The sequence below is a fragment of the Atractosteus spatula genome, unplaced genomic scaffold (genome assembly GCF_055471065.1).
Source record: "Atractosteus spatula isolate fAtrSpa1 unplaced genomic scaffold, fAtrSpa1.hap1 Scaffold_105, whole genome shotgun sequence".
Classification (NCBI taxonomy): domain Eukaryota; kingdom Metazoa; phylum Chordata; class Actinopteri; order Semionotiformes; family Lepisosteidae; genus Atractosteus; species Atractosteus spatula.
Window position 1 is genome coordinate 123635 of NW_028296659.1, and position 14307 is coordinate 137941.

At 62.5% G+C, this 14307-nt stretch overlaps 14 non-coding genes and 1 pseudogene across 14 annotated transcripts; all 15 read right to left on the reverse strand.

Annotated features, from left to right (window-relative positions):
- Positions 1-456: 456 nt before the first annotated feature.
- Positions 457-647, reverse strand: LOC148809975 (U2 spliceosomal RNA). Its single transcript, XR_016087063.1, has one exon. It is a non-coding gene; the product is annotated as a U2 spliceosomal RNA (small nuclear RNA).
- A 789-nt stretch (positions 648-1436) lies between these two features.
- Positions 1437-1627, reverse strand: LOC148809976 (U2 spliceosomal RNA). The gene has a single exon (XR_016087064.1). It is a non-coding gene; the product is annotated as a U2 spliceosomal RNA (small nuclear RNA).
- Positions 1628-2414: 787 nt separating this feature from the next.
- LOC148809977 (U2 spliceosomal RNA) lies at positions 2415-2605 on the reverse strand. The gene has a single exon (XR_016087065.1). It is a non-coding gene; the product is annotated as a U2 spliceosomal RNA (small nuclear RNA).
- A 790-nt stretch (positions 2606-3395) lies between these two features.
- Positions 3396-3586, reverse strand: LOC148809978 (U2 spliceosomal RNA). Its single transcript, XR_016087066.1, has one exon. It is a non-coding gene; the product is annotated as a U2 spliceosomal RNA (small nuclear RNA).
- A 785-nt stretch (positions 3587-4371) lies between these two features.
- LOC148809979 (U2 spliceosomal RNA) lies at positions 4372-4562 on the reverse strand. Its single transcript, XR_016087067.1, has one exon. It is a non-coding gene; the product is annotated as a U2 spliceosomal RNA (small nuclear RNA).
- Positions 4563-5345: 783 nt separating this feature from the next.
- On the reverse strand, positions 5346-5536 carry LOC148809980 (U2 spliceosomal RNA). Its single transcript, XR_016087068.1, has one exon. It is a non-coding gene; the product is annotated as a U2 spliceosomal RNA (small nuclear RNA).
- A 785-nt stretch (positions 5537-6321) lies between these two features.
- LOC148809981 (U2 spliceosomal RNA) lies at positions 6322-6512 on the reverse strand. The gene has a single exon (XR_016087069.1). It is a non-coding gene; the product is annotated as a U2 spliceosomal RNA (small nuclear RNA).
- A 789-nt stretch (positions 6513-7301) lies between these two features.
- Positions 7302-7492, reverse strand: LOC148809982 (U2 spliceosomal RNA). The gene has a single exon (XR_016087071.1). It is a non-coding gene; the product is annotated as a U2 spliceosomal RNA (small nuclear RNA).
- A 789-nt stretch (positions 7493-8281) lies between these two features.
- Positions 8282-8472, reverse strand: LOC148809983 (U2 spliceosomal RNA). Its single transcript, XR_016087072.1, has one exon. It is a non-coding gene; the product is annotated as a U2 spliceosomal RNA (small nuclear RNA).
- A 785-nt stretch (positions 8473-9257) lies between these two features.
- LOC148809984 (U2 spliceosomal RNA) lies at positions 9258-9448 on the reverse strand. The gene has a single exon (XR_016087073.1). It is a non-coding gene; the product is annotated as a U2 spliceosomal RNA (small nuclear RNA).
- Positions 9449-10229: 781 nt separating this feature from the next.
- Positions 10230-10420, reverse strand: LOC148809985 (U2 spliceosomal RNA). Its single transcript, XR_016087074.1, has one exon. It is a non-coding gene; the product is annotated as a U2 spliceosomal RNA (small nuclear RNA).
- A 785-nt stretch (positions 10421-11205) lies between these two features.
- Positions 11206-11396, reverse strand: LOC148809986 (U2 spliceosomal RNA). The gene has a single exon (XR_016087075.1). It is a non-coding gene; the product is annotated as a U2 spliceosomal RNA (small nuclear RNA).
- Positions 11397-12181: 785 nt separating this feature from the next.
- On the reverse strand, positions 12182-12372 carry LOC148809987 (U2 spliceosomal RNA). Its single transcript, XR_016087076.1, has one exon. It is a non-coding gene; the product is annotated as a U2 spliceosomal RNA (small nuclear RNA).
- A 787-nt stretch (positions 12373-13159) lies between these two features.
- LOC148809988 (U2 spliceosomal RNA) lies at positions 13160-13350 on the reverse strand. Its single transcript, XR_016087077.1, has one exon. It is a non-coding gene; the product is annotated as a U2 spliceosomal RNA (small nuclear RNA).
- Positions 13351-14139: 789 nt separating this feature from the next.
- LOC148809989 (U2 spliceosomal RNA) lies at positions 14140-14307 on the reverse strand (annotated as a pseudogene; the record flags this gene model as incomplete).

Genomic DNA, 14307 nt, shown 5'->3' on the forward strand with positions numbered 1-14307 from the left:
AGGGGCAGCGCTCTCTCGGGAGGGACGGGGACACACACACACCTGCCTGCCTGCCGAAAAAAAGAAAGAAAAGGTGTATATACTAAGTTTTTTGGAGGGAAAACGGCCGGCTGTCGAAAGGGGCCCGCCTGCAAGGACGGGGACACACACACACACACACACACACACACACACACACACACACACACACACACAAGCCACGCCTGCCTCCCTGGAAAAAGGAGGAAAAAACTAAGTTTTTTGGAGGGAAAACGCACGGGAGCCGAAAAGGGGGCCGGCCTGCTTGCCGAGAGAGTCGAGGCGCGGGAAAGTGCACGGAGGGAGCACGGGAACGGGGAGGGGGAGAGAGAGAGACACAGAGACACACAGATGGACGAGAGACGAGACCGGAGAGGAAGGAGCTCCGGTCCACCTCGCTTGCTTGCTAGCTACGTCTGTCTTTTCACCGCTGAGAGAAGGTAGTGCACCGTTCCCGGAGGCGCTGCAATACCGGGCCGATGCGTGGAGAGGACGGAGCAAGCTCCTGATCCAGCTCCCTGTTCCAAAAATCCGTTTAATATGTGGTCCCCCGATGGGGGACGTATCAGATATTAAACTGATAAGAACAGATACTACACTTGATCTTAGCCAAAAGGCCGAGAAGCGATGCCCGACGCCGGCCTTGGGCGGGCGCGCGGGCGTCCGGCTGGCGCGCAGCGGCGCAGGCCGACGCCTCTGGAGCCCGGTCCGCACGCGGCTGCCGGCCGCCCGGACTCCGCTCTCCCCCTCTCTTGCCTGCCTGCTTGCTCGCCTGCCTGCCCGCCAGTCCCGGGCGGGGGCCCTGCTCTTTGATCTCCTGTCAACGGCCCGACAACGACCGCAGCCGCGGGGGGCGCCAGCCGGCCGGCCTCCTTAGCTTAGGCCCCTCCCACCAGCAGCAGCCGTGCCGAGTGAGCTGCAAGCGAAAGCGGACCGTCGGCACCTGCGGGCAGAGGCAAGGGGCAGCGCTCTCTCGGGAGGGACGGGGACACACACACACCTGCCTGCCTGCCGAAAAAAAGAAAGAAAAGGTGTATATACTAAGTTTTTTGGAGGGAAAACGGCCGGCTGTCGAAAGGGGCCCGCCTGCAAGGACGGGGACACACACACACACACACACACACACACACACACACACACACACACACACACACACAAGCCACGCCTGCCTCCCTGGAAAAAGGAGGAAAAAACTAAGTTTTTTGGAGGGAAAACGCACGGGAGCCGAAAAGGGGGCCGGCCTGCTTGCCGAGAGAGTCGAGGCGCGGGAAAGTGCACGGAGGGAGCACGGGAACGGGGAGGGGGAGAGAGAGAGACACAGAGACACACAGATGGACGAGAGACGAGACCGGAGAGGAAGGAGCTCCGGTCCACCTCGCTTGCTTGCTAGCTACGTCTGTCTTTTCACCGCTGAGAGAAGGTAGTGCACCGTTCCCGGAGGCGCTGCAATACCGGGCCGATGCGTGGAGAGGACGGAGCAAGCTCCTGATCCAGCTCCCTGTTCCAAAAATCCGTTTAATATGTGGTCCCCCGATGGGGGACGTATCAGATATTAAACTGATAAGAACAGATACTACACTTGATCTTAGCCAAAAGGCCGAGAAGCGATGCCCGACGCCGGCCTTGGGCGGGCGCGCGGGCGTCCGGCTGGCGCGCAGCGGCGCAGGCCGACGCCTCTGGAGCCCGGTCCGCACGCGGCTGCCGGCCGCCCGGACTCCGCTCTCCCCCTCTCTTGCCTGCCTGCTTGCTCGCCTGCCTGCCCGCCAGTCCCGGGCGGGGGCCCTGCTCTTTGATCTCCTGTCAACGGCCCGACAACGACCGCAGCCGCGGGGGGCGCCAGCCGGCCGGCCTCCTTAGCTTAGGCCCCTCCCACCAGCAGCAGCCGTGCCGAGTGAGCTGCAAGCGAAAGCGGACCGTCGGCACCTGCGGGCAGAGGCAAGGGGCAGCGCTCTCTCGGGAGGGACGGGGACACACACACACCTGCCTGCCTGCCGAAAAAAAGAAAGAAAAGGTGTATATACTAAGTTTTTTGGAGGGAAAACGGCCGGCTGTCGAAAGGGGCCCGCCTGCAAGGACGGGGACACACACACACACACACACACACACACACACACACACACACACACACACACACAAGCCACGCCTGCCTCCCTGGAAAAAGGAGGAAAAAACTAAGTTTTTTGGAGGGAAAACGCACGGGAGCCGAAAAGGGGGCCGGCCTGCTTGCCGAGAGAGTCGAGGCGCGGGAAAGTGCACGGAGGGAGCACGGGAACGGGGAGGGGGAGAGAGAGAGACACAGAGACACACAGATGGACGAGAGACGAGACCGGAGAGGAAGGAGCTCCGGTCCACCTCGCTTGCTTGCTAGCTACGTCTGTCTTTTCACCGCTGAGAGAAGGTAGTGCACCGTTCCCGGAGGCGCTGCAATACCGGGCCGATGCGTGGAGAGGACGGAGCAAGCTCCTGATCCAGCTCCCTGTTCCAAAAATCCGTTTAATATGTGGTCCCCCGATGGGGGACGTATCAGATATTAAACTGATAAGAACAGATACTACACTTGATCTTAGCCAAAAGGCCGAGAAGCGATGCCCGACGCCGGCCTTGGGCGGGCGCGCGGGCGTCCGGCTGGCGCGCAGCGGCGCAGGCCGACGCCTCTGGAGCCCGGTCCGCACGCGGCTGCCGGCCGCCCGGACTCCGCTCTCCCCCTCTCTTGCCTGCCTGCTTGCTCGCCTGCCTGCCCGCCAGTCCCGGGCGGGGGCCCTGCTCTTTGATCTCCTGTCAACGGCCCGACAACGACCGCAGCCGCGGGGGGCGCCAGCCGGCCGGCCTCCTTAGCTTAGGCCCCTCCCACCAGCAGCAGCCGTGCCGAGTGAGCTGCAAGCGAAAGCGGACCGTCGGCACCTGCGGGCAGAGGCAAGGGGCAGCGCTCTCTCGGGAGGGACGGGGACACACACACACCTGCCTGCCTGCCGAAAAAAAGAAAGAAAAGGTGTATATACTAAGTTTTTTGGAGGGAAAACGGCCGGCTGTCGAAAGGGGCCCGCCTGCAAGGACGGGGACACACACACACACACACACACACACACACACACACACACACACACACACACACACAAGCCACGCCTGCCTCCCTGGAAAAAGGAGGAAAAAACTAAGTTTTTTGGAGGGAAAACGCACGGGAGCCGAAAAGGGGGCCGGCCTGCTTGCCAGAGAGAGTCGAGGCGCGGGAAAGTGCACGGAGGGAGCACGGGAACGGGGAGGGGGAGAGAGAGAGACACAGAGACACACAGATGGACGAGAGACGAGACCGGAGAGGAAGGAGCTCCGGTCCACCTCGCTTGCTTGCTAGCTACGTCTGTCTTTTCACCGCTGAGAGAAGGTAGTGCACCGTTCCCGGAGGCGCTGCAATACCGGGCCGATGCGTGGAGAGGACGGAGCAAGCTCCTGATCCAGCTCCCTGTTCCAAAAATCCGTTTAATATGTGGTCCCCCGATGGGGGACGTATCAGATATTAAACTGATAAGAACAGATACTACACTTGATCTTAGCCAAAAGGCCGAGAAGCGATGCCCGACGCCGGCCTTGGGCGGGCGCGCGGGCGTCCGGCTGGCGCGCAGCGGCGCAGGCCGACGCCTCTGGAGCCCGGTCCGCACGCGGCTGCCGGCCGCCCGGACTCCGCTCTCCCCCTCTCTTGCCTGCCTGCTTGCTCGCCTGCCTGCCCGCCAGTCCCGGGCGGGGGCCCTGCTCTTTGATCTCCTGTCAACGGCCCGACAACGACCGCAGCCGCGGGGGGCGCCAGCCGGCCGGCCTCCTTAGCTTAGGCCCCTCCCACCAGCAGCAGCCGTGCCGAGTGAGCTGCAAGCGAAAGCGGACCGTCGGCACCTGCGGGCAGAGGCAAGGGGCAGCGCTCTCTCGGGAGGGACGGGGACACACACACACCTGCCTGCCTGCCGAAAAAAAGAAAGAAAAGGTGTATATACTAAGTTTTTTGGAGGGAAAACGGCCGGCTGTCGAAAGGGGCCCGCCTGCAAGGACGGGGACACACACACACACACACACACACACACACACACACACACACACACACACACACAGCCACGCCTGCCTCCCTGGAAAAAGGAGGAAAAAACTAAGTTTTTTGGAGGGAAAACGCACGGGAGCCGAAAAGGGGGCCGGCCTGCTTGCCGAGAGAGTCGAGGCGCGGGAAGTGCACGGAGGGAGCACGGGAACGGGGAGGGGGAGAGAGAGAGACACAGAGACACACAGATGGACGAGAGACGAGACCGGAGAGGAAGGAGCTCCGGTCCACCTCGCTTGCTTGCTAGCTACGTCTGTCTTTTCACCGCTGAGAGAAGGTAGTGCACCGTTCCCGGAGGCGCTGCAATACCGGGCCGATGCGTGGAGAGGACGGAGCAAGCTCCTGATCCAGCTCCCTGTTCCAAAAATCCGTTTAATATGTGGTCCCCCGATGGGGGACGTATCAGATATTAAACTGATAAGAACAGATACTACACTTGATCTTAGCCAAAAGGCCGAGAAGCGATGCCCGACGCCGGCCTTGGGCGGGCGCGCGGGCGTCCGGCTGGCGCGCAGCGGCGCAGGCCGACGCCTCTGGAGCCCGGTCCGCACGCGGCTGCCGGCCGCCCGGACTCCGCTCTCCCCCTCTCTTGCCTGCCTGCTTGCTCGCCTGCCTGCCCGCCAGTCCCGGGCGGGGGCCCTGCTCTTTGATCTCCTGTCAACGGCCCGACAACGACCGCAGCCGCGGGGGGCGCCAGCCGGCCGGCCTCCTTAGCTTAGGCCCCTCCCACCAGCAGCAGCCGTGCCGAGTGAGCTGCAAGCGAAAGCGGACCGTCGGCACCTGCGGGCAGAGGCAAGGGGCAGCGCTCTCTCGGGAGGGACGGGGACACACACACACCTGCCTGCCTGCCGAAAAAAAGAAAGAAAAGGTGTATATACTAAGTTTTTTGGAGGGAAAACGGCCGGCTGTCGAAAGGGGCCCGCCTGCAAGGACGGGGACACACACACACACACACACACACACACACACACACACACACACACACACAAGCCACGCCTGCCTCCCTGGAAAAAGGAGGAAAAAACTAAGTTTTTTGGAGGGAAAACGCACGGGAGCCGAAAAGGGGGCCGGCCTGCTTGCCGAGAGAGTCGAGGCGCGGGAAAGTGCACGGAGGGAGCACGGGAACGGGGAGGGGGAGAGAGAGAGACACAGAGACACACAGATGGACGAGAGACGAGACCGGAGAGGAAGGAGCTCCGGTCCACCTCGCTTGCTTGCTAGCTACGTCTGTCTTTTCACCGCTGAGAGAAGGTAGTGCACCGTTCCCGGAGGCGCTGCAATACCGGGCCGATGCGTGGAGAGGACGGAGCAAGCTCCTGATCCAGCTCCCTGTTCCAAAAATCCGTTTAATATGTGGTCCCCCGATGGGGGACGTATCAGATATTAAACTGATAAGAACAGATACTACACTTGATCTTAGCCAAAAGGCCGAGAAGCGATGCCCGACGCCGGCCTTGGGCGGGCGCGCGGGCGTCCGGCTGGCGCGCAGCGGCGCAGGCCGACGCCTCTGGAGCCCGGTCCGCACGCGGCTGCCGGCCGCCCGGACTCCGCTCTCCCCCTCTCTTGCCTGCCTGCTTGCTCGCCTGCCTGCCCGCCAGTCCCGGGCGGGGGCCCTGCTCTTTGATCTCCTGTCAACGGCCCGACAACGACCGCAGCCGCGGGGGGCGCCAGCCGGCCGGCCTCCTTAGCTTAGGCCCCTCCCACCAGCAGCAGCCGTGCCGAGTGAGCTGCAAGCGAAAGCGGACCGTCGGCACCTGCGGGCAGAGGCAAGGGGCAGCGCTCTCTCGGGAGGGACGGGGACACACACACACCTGCCTGCCTGCCGAAAAAAAGAAAGAAAAGGTGTATATACTAAGTTTTTTGGAGGGAAAACGGCCGGCTGTCGAAAGGGGCCCGCCTGCAAGGACGGGGACACACACACACACACACACACACACACACACACACACACACACACACACACAAGCCACGCCTGCCTCCCTGGAAAAAGGAGGAAAAAACTAAGTTTTTTGGAGGGAAAACGCACGGGAGCCGAAAAGGGGGCCGGCCTGCTTGCCGAGAGAGTCGAGGCGCGGGAAAGTGCACGGAGGGAGCACGGGAACGGGGAGGGGGAGAGAGAGAGACACAGAGACACACAGATGGACGAGAGACGAGACCGGAGAGGAAGGAGCTCCGGTCCACCTCGCTTGCTTGCTAGCTACGTCTGTCTTTTCACCGCTGAGAGAAGGTAGTGCACCGTTCCCGGAGGCGCTGCAATACCGGGCCGATGCGTGGAGAGGACGGAGCAAGCTCCTGATCCAGCTCCCTGTTCCAAAAATCCGTTTAATATGTGGTCCCCCGATGGGGGACGTATCAGATATTAAACTGATAAGAACAGATACTACACTTGATCTTAGCCAAAAGGCCGAGAAGCGATGCCCGACGCCGGCCTTGGGCGGGCGCGCGGGCGTCCGGCTGGCGCGCAGCGGCGCAGGCCGACGCCTCTGGAGCCCGGTCCGCACGCGGCTGCCGGCCGCCCGGACTCCGCTCTCCCCCTCTCTTGCCTGCCTGCTTGCTCGCCTGCCTGCCCGCCAGTCCCGGGCGGGGGCCCTGCTCTTTGATCTCCTGTCAACGGCCCGACAACGACCGCAGCCGCGGGGGGCGCCAGCCGGCCGGCCTCCTTAGCTTAGGCCCCTCCCACCAGCAGCAGCCGTGCCGAGTGAGCTGCAAGCGAAAGCGGACCGTCGGCACCTGCGGGCAGAGGCAAGGGGCAGCGCTCTCTCGGGAGGGACGGGGACACACACACACCTGCCTGCCTGCCGAAAAAAAGAAAGAAAAGGTGTATATACTAAGTTTTTTGGAGGGAAAACGGCCGGCTGTCGAAAGGGGCCCGCCTGCAAGGACGGGGACACACACACACACACACACACACACACACACACACACACACACACACACACACACAAGCCACGCCTGCCTCCCTGGAAAAAGGAGGAAAAAACTAAGTTTTTTGGAGGGAAAACGCACGGGAGCCGAAAAGGGGGCCGGCCTGCTTGCCGAGAGAGTCGAGGCGCGGGAAAGTGCACGGAGGGAGCACGGGAACGGGGAGGGGGAGAGAGAGAGACACAGAGACACACAGATGGACGAGAGACGAGACCGGAGAGGAAGGAGCTCCGGTCCACCTCGCTTGCTTGCTAGCTACGTCTGTCTTTTCACCGCTGAGAGAAGGTAGTGCACCGTTCCCGGAGGCGCTGCAATACCGGGCCGATGCGTGGAGAGGACGGAGCAAGCTCCTGATCCAGCTCCCTGTTCCAAAAATCCGTTTAATATGTGGTCCCCCGATGGGGGACGTATCAGATATTAAACTGATAAGAACAGATACTACACTTGATCTTAGCCAAAAGGCCGAGAAGCGATGCCCGACGCCGGCCTTGGGCGGGCGCGCGGGCGTCCGGCTGGCGCGCAGCGGCGCAGGCCGACGCCTCTGGAGCCCGGTCCGCACGCGGCTGCCGGCCGCCCGGACTCCGCTCTCCCCCTCTCTTGCCTGCCTGCTTGCTCGCCTGCCTGCCCGCCAGTCCCGGGCGGGGGCCCTGCTCTTTGATCTCCTGTCAACGGCCCGACAACGACCGCAGCCGCGGGGGGCGCCAGCCGGCCGGCCTCCTTAGCTTAGGCCCCTCCCACCAGCAGCAGCCGTGCCGAGTGAGCTGCAAGCGAAAGCGGACCGTCGGCACCTGCGGGCAGAGGCAAGGGGCAGCGCTCTCTCGGGAGGGACGGGGACACACACACACCTGCCTGCCTGCCGAAAAAAAGAAAGAAAAGGTGTATATACTAAGTTTTTTGGAGGGAAAACGGCCGGCTGTCGAAAGGGGCCCGCCTGCAAGGACGGGGACACACACACACACACACACACACACACACACACACACACACACACACACACACACAAGCCACGCCTGCCTCCCTGGAAAAAGGAGGAAAAAACTAAGTTTTTTGGAGGGAAAACGCACGGGAGCCGAAAAGGGGGCCGGCCTGCTTGCCGAGAGAGTCGAGGCGCGGGAAAGTGCACGGAGGGAGCACGGGAACGGGGAGGGGGAGAGAGAGAGACACAGAGACACACAGATGGACGAGAGACGAGACCGGAGAGGAAGGAGCTCCGGTCCACCTCGCTTGCTTGCTAGCTACGTCTGTCTTTTCACCGCTGAGAGAAGGTAGTGCACCGTTCCCGGAGGCGCTGCAATACCGGGCCGATGCGTGGAGAGGACGGAGCAAGCTCCTGATCCAGCTCCCTGTTCCAAAAATCCGTTTAATATGTGGTCCCCCGATGGGGGACGTATCAGATATTAAACTGATAAGAACAGATACTACACTTGATCTTAGCCAAAAGGCCGAGAAGCGATGCCCGACGCCGGCCTTGGGCGGGCGCGCGGGCGTCCGGCTGGCGCGCAGCGGCGCAGGCCGACGCCTCTGGAGCCCGGTCCGCACGCGGCTGCCGGCCGCCCGGACTCCGCTCTCCCCCTCTCTTGCCTGCCTGCTTGCTCGCCTGCCTGCCCGCCAGTCCCGGGCGGGGGCCCTGCTCTTTGATCTCCTGTCAACGGCCCGACAACGACCGCAGCCGCGGGGGGCGCCAGCCGGCCGGCCTCCTTAGCTTAGGCCCCTCCCACCAGCAGCAGCCGTGCCGAGTGAGCTGCAAGCGAAAGCGGACCGTCGGCACCTGCGGGCAGAGGCAAGGGGCAGCGCTCTCTCGGGAGGGACGGGGACACACACACACCTGCCTGCCTGCCGAAAAAAAGAAAGAAAAGGTGTATATACTAAGTTTTTTGGAGGGAAAACGGCCGGCTGTCGAAAGGGGCCCGCCTGCAAGGACGGGGACACACACACACACACACACACACACACACACACACACACACACACACACACAAGCCACGCCTGCCTCCCTGGAAAAAGGAGGAAAAAACTAAGTTTTTTGGAGGGAAAACGCACGGGAGCCGAAAAGGGGGCCGGCCTGCTTGCCGAGAGAGTCGAGGCGCGGGAAAGTGCACGGAGGGAGCACGGGAACGGGGAGGGGGAGAGAGAGAGACACAGAGACACACAGATGGACGAGAGACGAGACCGGAGAGGAAGGAGCTCCGGTCCACCTCGCTTGCTTGCTAGCTACGTCTGTCTTTTCACCGCTGAGAGAAGGTAGTGCACCGTTCCCGGAGGCGCTGCAATACCGGGCCGATGCGTGGAGAGGACGGAGCAAGCTCCTGATCCAGCTCCCTGTTCCAAAAATCCGTTTAATATGTGGTCCCCCGATGGGGGACGTATCAGATATTAAACTGATAAGAACAGATACTACACTTGATCTTAGCCAAAAGGCCGAGAAGCGATGCCCGACGCCGGCCTTGGGCGGGCGCGCGGGCGTCCGGCTGGCGCGCAGCGGCGCAGGCCGACGCCTCTGGAGCCCGGTCCGCACGCGGCTGCCGGCCGCCCGGACTCCGCTCTCCCCCTCTCTTGCCTGCCTGCTTGCTCGCCTGCCTGCCCGCCAGTCCCGGGCGGGGGCCCTGCTCTTTGATCTCCTGTCAACGGCCCGACAACGACCGCAGCCGCGGGGGGCGCCAGCCGGCCGGCCTCCTTAGCTTAGGCCCCTCCCACCAGCAGCAGCCGTGCCGAGTGAGCTGCAAGCGAAAGCGGACCGTCGGCACCTGCGGGCAGAGGCAAGGGGCAGCGCTCTCTCGGGAGGGACGGGGACACACACACACCTGCCTGCCTGCCGAAAAAAAGAAAGAAAAGGTGTATATACTAAGTTTTTTGGAGGGAAAACGGCCGGCTGTCGAAAGGGGCCCGCCTGCAAGGACGGGGACACACACACACACACACACACACACACACACACACACACACACACACAAGCCACGCCTGCCTCCCTGGAAAAAGGAGGAAAAAACTAAGTTTTTTGGAGGGAAAACGCACGGGAGCCGAAAAGGGGGCCGGCCTGCTTGCCGAGAGAGTCGAGGCGCGGGAAAGTGCACGGAGGGAGCACGGGAACGGGGAGGGGGAGAGAGAGAGACACAGAGACACACAGATGGACGAGAGACGAGACCGGAGAGGAAGGAGCTCCGGTCCACCTCGCTTGCTTGCTAGCTACGTCTGTCTTTTCACCGCTGAGAGAAGGTAGTGCACCGTTCCCGGAGGCGCTGCAATACCGGGCCGATGCGTGGAGAGGACGGAGCAAGCTCCTGATCCAGCTCCCTGTTCCAAAAATCCGTTTAATATGTGGTCCCCCGATGGGGGACGTATCAGATATTAAACTGATAAGAACAGATACTACACTTGATCTTAGCCAAAAGGCCGAGAAGCGATGCCCGACGCCGGCCTTGGGCGGGCGCGCGGGCGTCCGGCTGGCGCGCAGCGGCGCAGGCCGACGCCTCTGGAGCCCGGTCCGCACGCGGCTGCCGGCCGCCCGGACTCCGCTCTCCCCCTCTCTTGCCTGCCTGCTTGCTCGCCTGCCTGCCCGCCAGTCCCGGGCGGGGGCCCTGCTCTTTGATCTCCTGTCAACGGCCCGACAACGACCGCAGCCGCGGGGGGCGCCAGCCGGCCGGCCTCCTTAGCTTAGGCCCCTCCCACCAGCAGCAGCCGTGCCGAGTGAGCTGCAAGCGAAAGCGGACCGTCGGCACCTGCGGGCAGAGGCAAGGGGCAGCGCTCTCTCGGGAGGGACGGGGACACACACACACCTGCCTGCCTGCCGAAAAAAAGAAAGAAAAGGTGTATATACTAAGTTTTTTGGAGGGAAAACGGCCGGCTGTCGAAAGGGGCCCGCCTGCAAGGACGGGGACACACACACACACACACACACACACACACACACACACACACACACACACACAAGCCACGCCTGCCTCCCTGGAAAAAGGAGGAAAAAACTAAGTTTTTTGGAGGGAAAACGCACGGGAGCCGAAAAGGGGGCCGGCCTGCTTGCCGAGAGAGTCGAGGCGCGGGAAAGTGCACGGAGGGAGCACGGGAACGGGGAGGGGGAGAGAGAGAGACACAGAGACACACAGATGGACGAGAGACGAGACCGGAGAGGAAGGAGCTCCGGTCCACCTCGCTTGCTTGCTAGCTACGTCTGTCTTTTCACCGCTGAGAGAAGGTAGTGCACCGTTCCCGGAGGCGCTGCAATACCGGGCCGATGCGTGGAGAGGACGGAGCAAGCTCCTGATCCAGCTCCCTGTTCCAAAAATCCGTTTAATATGTGGTCCCCCGATGGGGGACGTATCAGATATTAAACTGATAAGAACAGATACTACACTTGATCTTAGCCAAAAGGCCGAGAAGCGATGCCCGACGCCGGCCTTGGGCGGGCGCGCGGGCGTCCGGCTGGCGCGCAGCGGCGCAGGCCGACGCCTCTGGAGCCCGGTCCGCACGCGGCTGCCGGCCGCCCGGACTCCGCTCTCCCCCTCTCTTGCCTGCCTGCTTGCTCGCCTGCCTGCCCGCCAGTCCCGGGCGGGGGCCCTGCTCTTTGATCTCCTGTCAACGGCCCGACAACGACCGCAGCCGCGGGGGGCGCCAGCCGGCCGGCCTCCTTAGCTTAGGCCCCTCCCACCAGCAGCAGCCGTGCCGAGTGAGCTGCAAGCGAAAGCGGACCGTCGGCACCTGCGGGCAGAGGCAAGGGGCAGCGCTCTCTCGGGAGGGACGGGGACACACACACACCTGCCTGCCTGCCGAAAAAAAGAAAGAAAAGGTGTATATACTAAGTTTTTTGGAGGGAAAACGGCCGGCTGTCGAAAGGGGCCCGCCTGCAAGGACGGGGACACACACACACACACACACACACACACACACACACACACACACACACACACAAGCCACGCCTGCCTCCCTGGAAAAAGGAGGAAAAAACTAAGTTTTTTGGAGGGAAAACGCACGGGAGCCGAAAAGGGGGCCGGCCTGCTTGCCGAGAGAGTCGAGGCGCGGGAAAGTGCACGGAGGGAGCACGGGAACGGGGAGGGGGAGAGAGAGAGACACAGAGACACACAGATGGACGAGAGACGAGACCGGAGAGGAAGGAGCTCCGGTCCACCTCGCTTGCTTGCTAGCTACGTCTGTCTTTTCACCGCTGAGAGAAGGTAGTGCACCGTTCCCGGAGGCGCTGCAATACCGGGCCGATGCGTGGAGAGGACGGAGCAAGCTCCTGATCCAGCTCCCTGTTCCAAAAATCCGTTTAATATGTGGTCCCCCGATGGGGGACGTATCAGATATTAAACTGATAAGAACAGATACTACACTTGATCTTAGCCAAAAGGCCGAGAAGCGATGCCCGACGCCGGCCTTGGGCGGGCGCGCGGGCGTCCGGCTGGCGCGCAGCGGCGCAGGCCGACGCCTCTGGAGCCCGGTCCGCACGCGGCTGCCGGCCGCCCGGACTCCGCTCTCCCCCTCTCTTGCCTGCCTGCTTGCTCGCCTGCCTGCCCGCCAGTCCCGGGCGGGGGCCCTGCTCTTTGATCTCCTGTCAACGGCCCGACAACGACCGCAGCCGCGGGGGGCGCCAGCCGGCCGGCCTCCTTAGCTTAGGCCCCTCCCACCAGCAGCAGCCGTGCCGAGTGAGCTGCAAGCGAAAGCGGACCGTCGGCACCTGCGGGCAGAGGCAAGGGGCAGCGCTCTCTCGGGAGGGACGGGGACACACACACACCTGCCTGCCTGCCGAAAAAAAGAAAGAAAAGGTGTATATACTAAGTTTTTTGGAGGGAAAACGGCCGGCTGTCGAAAGGGGCCCGCCTGCAAGGACGGGGACACACACACACACACACACACACACACACACACACACACACACACACACACACAAGCCACGCCTGCCTCCCTGGAAAAAGGAGGAAAAAACTAAGTTTTTTGGAGGGAAAACGCACGGGAGCCGAAAAGGGGGCCGGCCTGCTTGCCGAGAGAGTCGAGGCGCGGGAAAGTGCACGGAGGGAGCACGGGAACGGGGAGGGGGAGAGAGAGAGACACAGAGACACACAGATGGACGAGAGACGAGACCGGAGAGGAAGGAGCTCCGGTCCACCTCGCTTGCTTGCTAGCTACGTCTGTCTTTTCACCGCTGAGAGAAGGTAGTGCACCGTTCCCGGAGGCGCTGCAATACCGGGCCGATGCGTGGAGAGGACGGAGCAAGCTCCTGATCCAGCTCCCTGTTCCAAAAATCCGTTTAATATGTGGTCCCCCGATGGGGGACGTATCAGATATTAAACTGATAAGAACAGATACTACACTTGATCTTAGCCAAAAGGCCGAGAAGCGATGCCCGACGCCGGCCTTGGGCGGGCGCGCGGGCGTCCGGCTGGCGCGCAGCGGCGCAGGCCGACGCCTCTGGAGCCCGGTCCGCACGCGGCTGCCGGCCGCCCGGACTCCGCTCTCCCCCTCTCTTGCCTGCCTGCTTGCTCGCCTGCCTGCCCGCCAGTCCCGGGCGGGGGCCCTGCTCTTTGATCTCCTGTCAACGGCCCGACAACGACCGCAGCCGCGGGGGGCGCCAGCCGGCCGGCCTCCTTAGCTTAGGCCCCTCCCACCAGCAGCAGCCGTGCCGAGTGAGCTGCAAGCGAAAGCGGACCGTCGGCACCTGCGGGCAGAGGCAAGGGGCAGCGCTCTCTCGGGAGGGACGGGGACACACACACACCTGCCTGCCTGCCGAAAAAAAGAAAGAAAAGGTGTATATACTAAGTTTTTTGGAGGGAAAACGGCCGGCTGTCGAAAGGGGCCCGCCTGCAAGGACGGGGACACACACACACACACACACACACACACACACACACACACACACACACACACACACAAGCCACGCCTGCCTCCCTGGAAAAAGGAGGAAAAAACTAAGTTTTTTGGAGGGAAAACGCACGGGAGCCGAAAAGGGGGCCGGCCTGCTTGCCGAGAGAGTCGAGGCGCGGGAAAGTGCACGGAGGGAGCACGGGAACGGGGAGGGGGAGAGAGAGAGACACAGAGACACACAGATGGACGAGAGACGAGACCGGAGAGGAAGGAGCTCCGGTCCACCTCGCTTGCTTGCTAGCTACGTCTGTCTTTTCACCGCTGAGAGAAGGTAGTGCACCGTTCCCGGAGGCGCTGCAATACCGGGCCGATGCGTGGAGAGGACGGAGCAAGCTCCTGATCCAGCTCCCTGTTCCAAAAATCCGTTTAATATGTGGTCCCCCGATGGGGGACGTATCAGATATTAAACTGATAAGAACAGATACTACACTTGATCT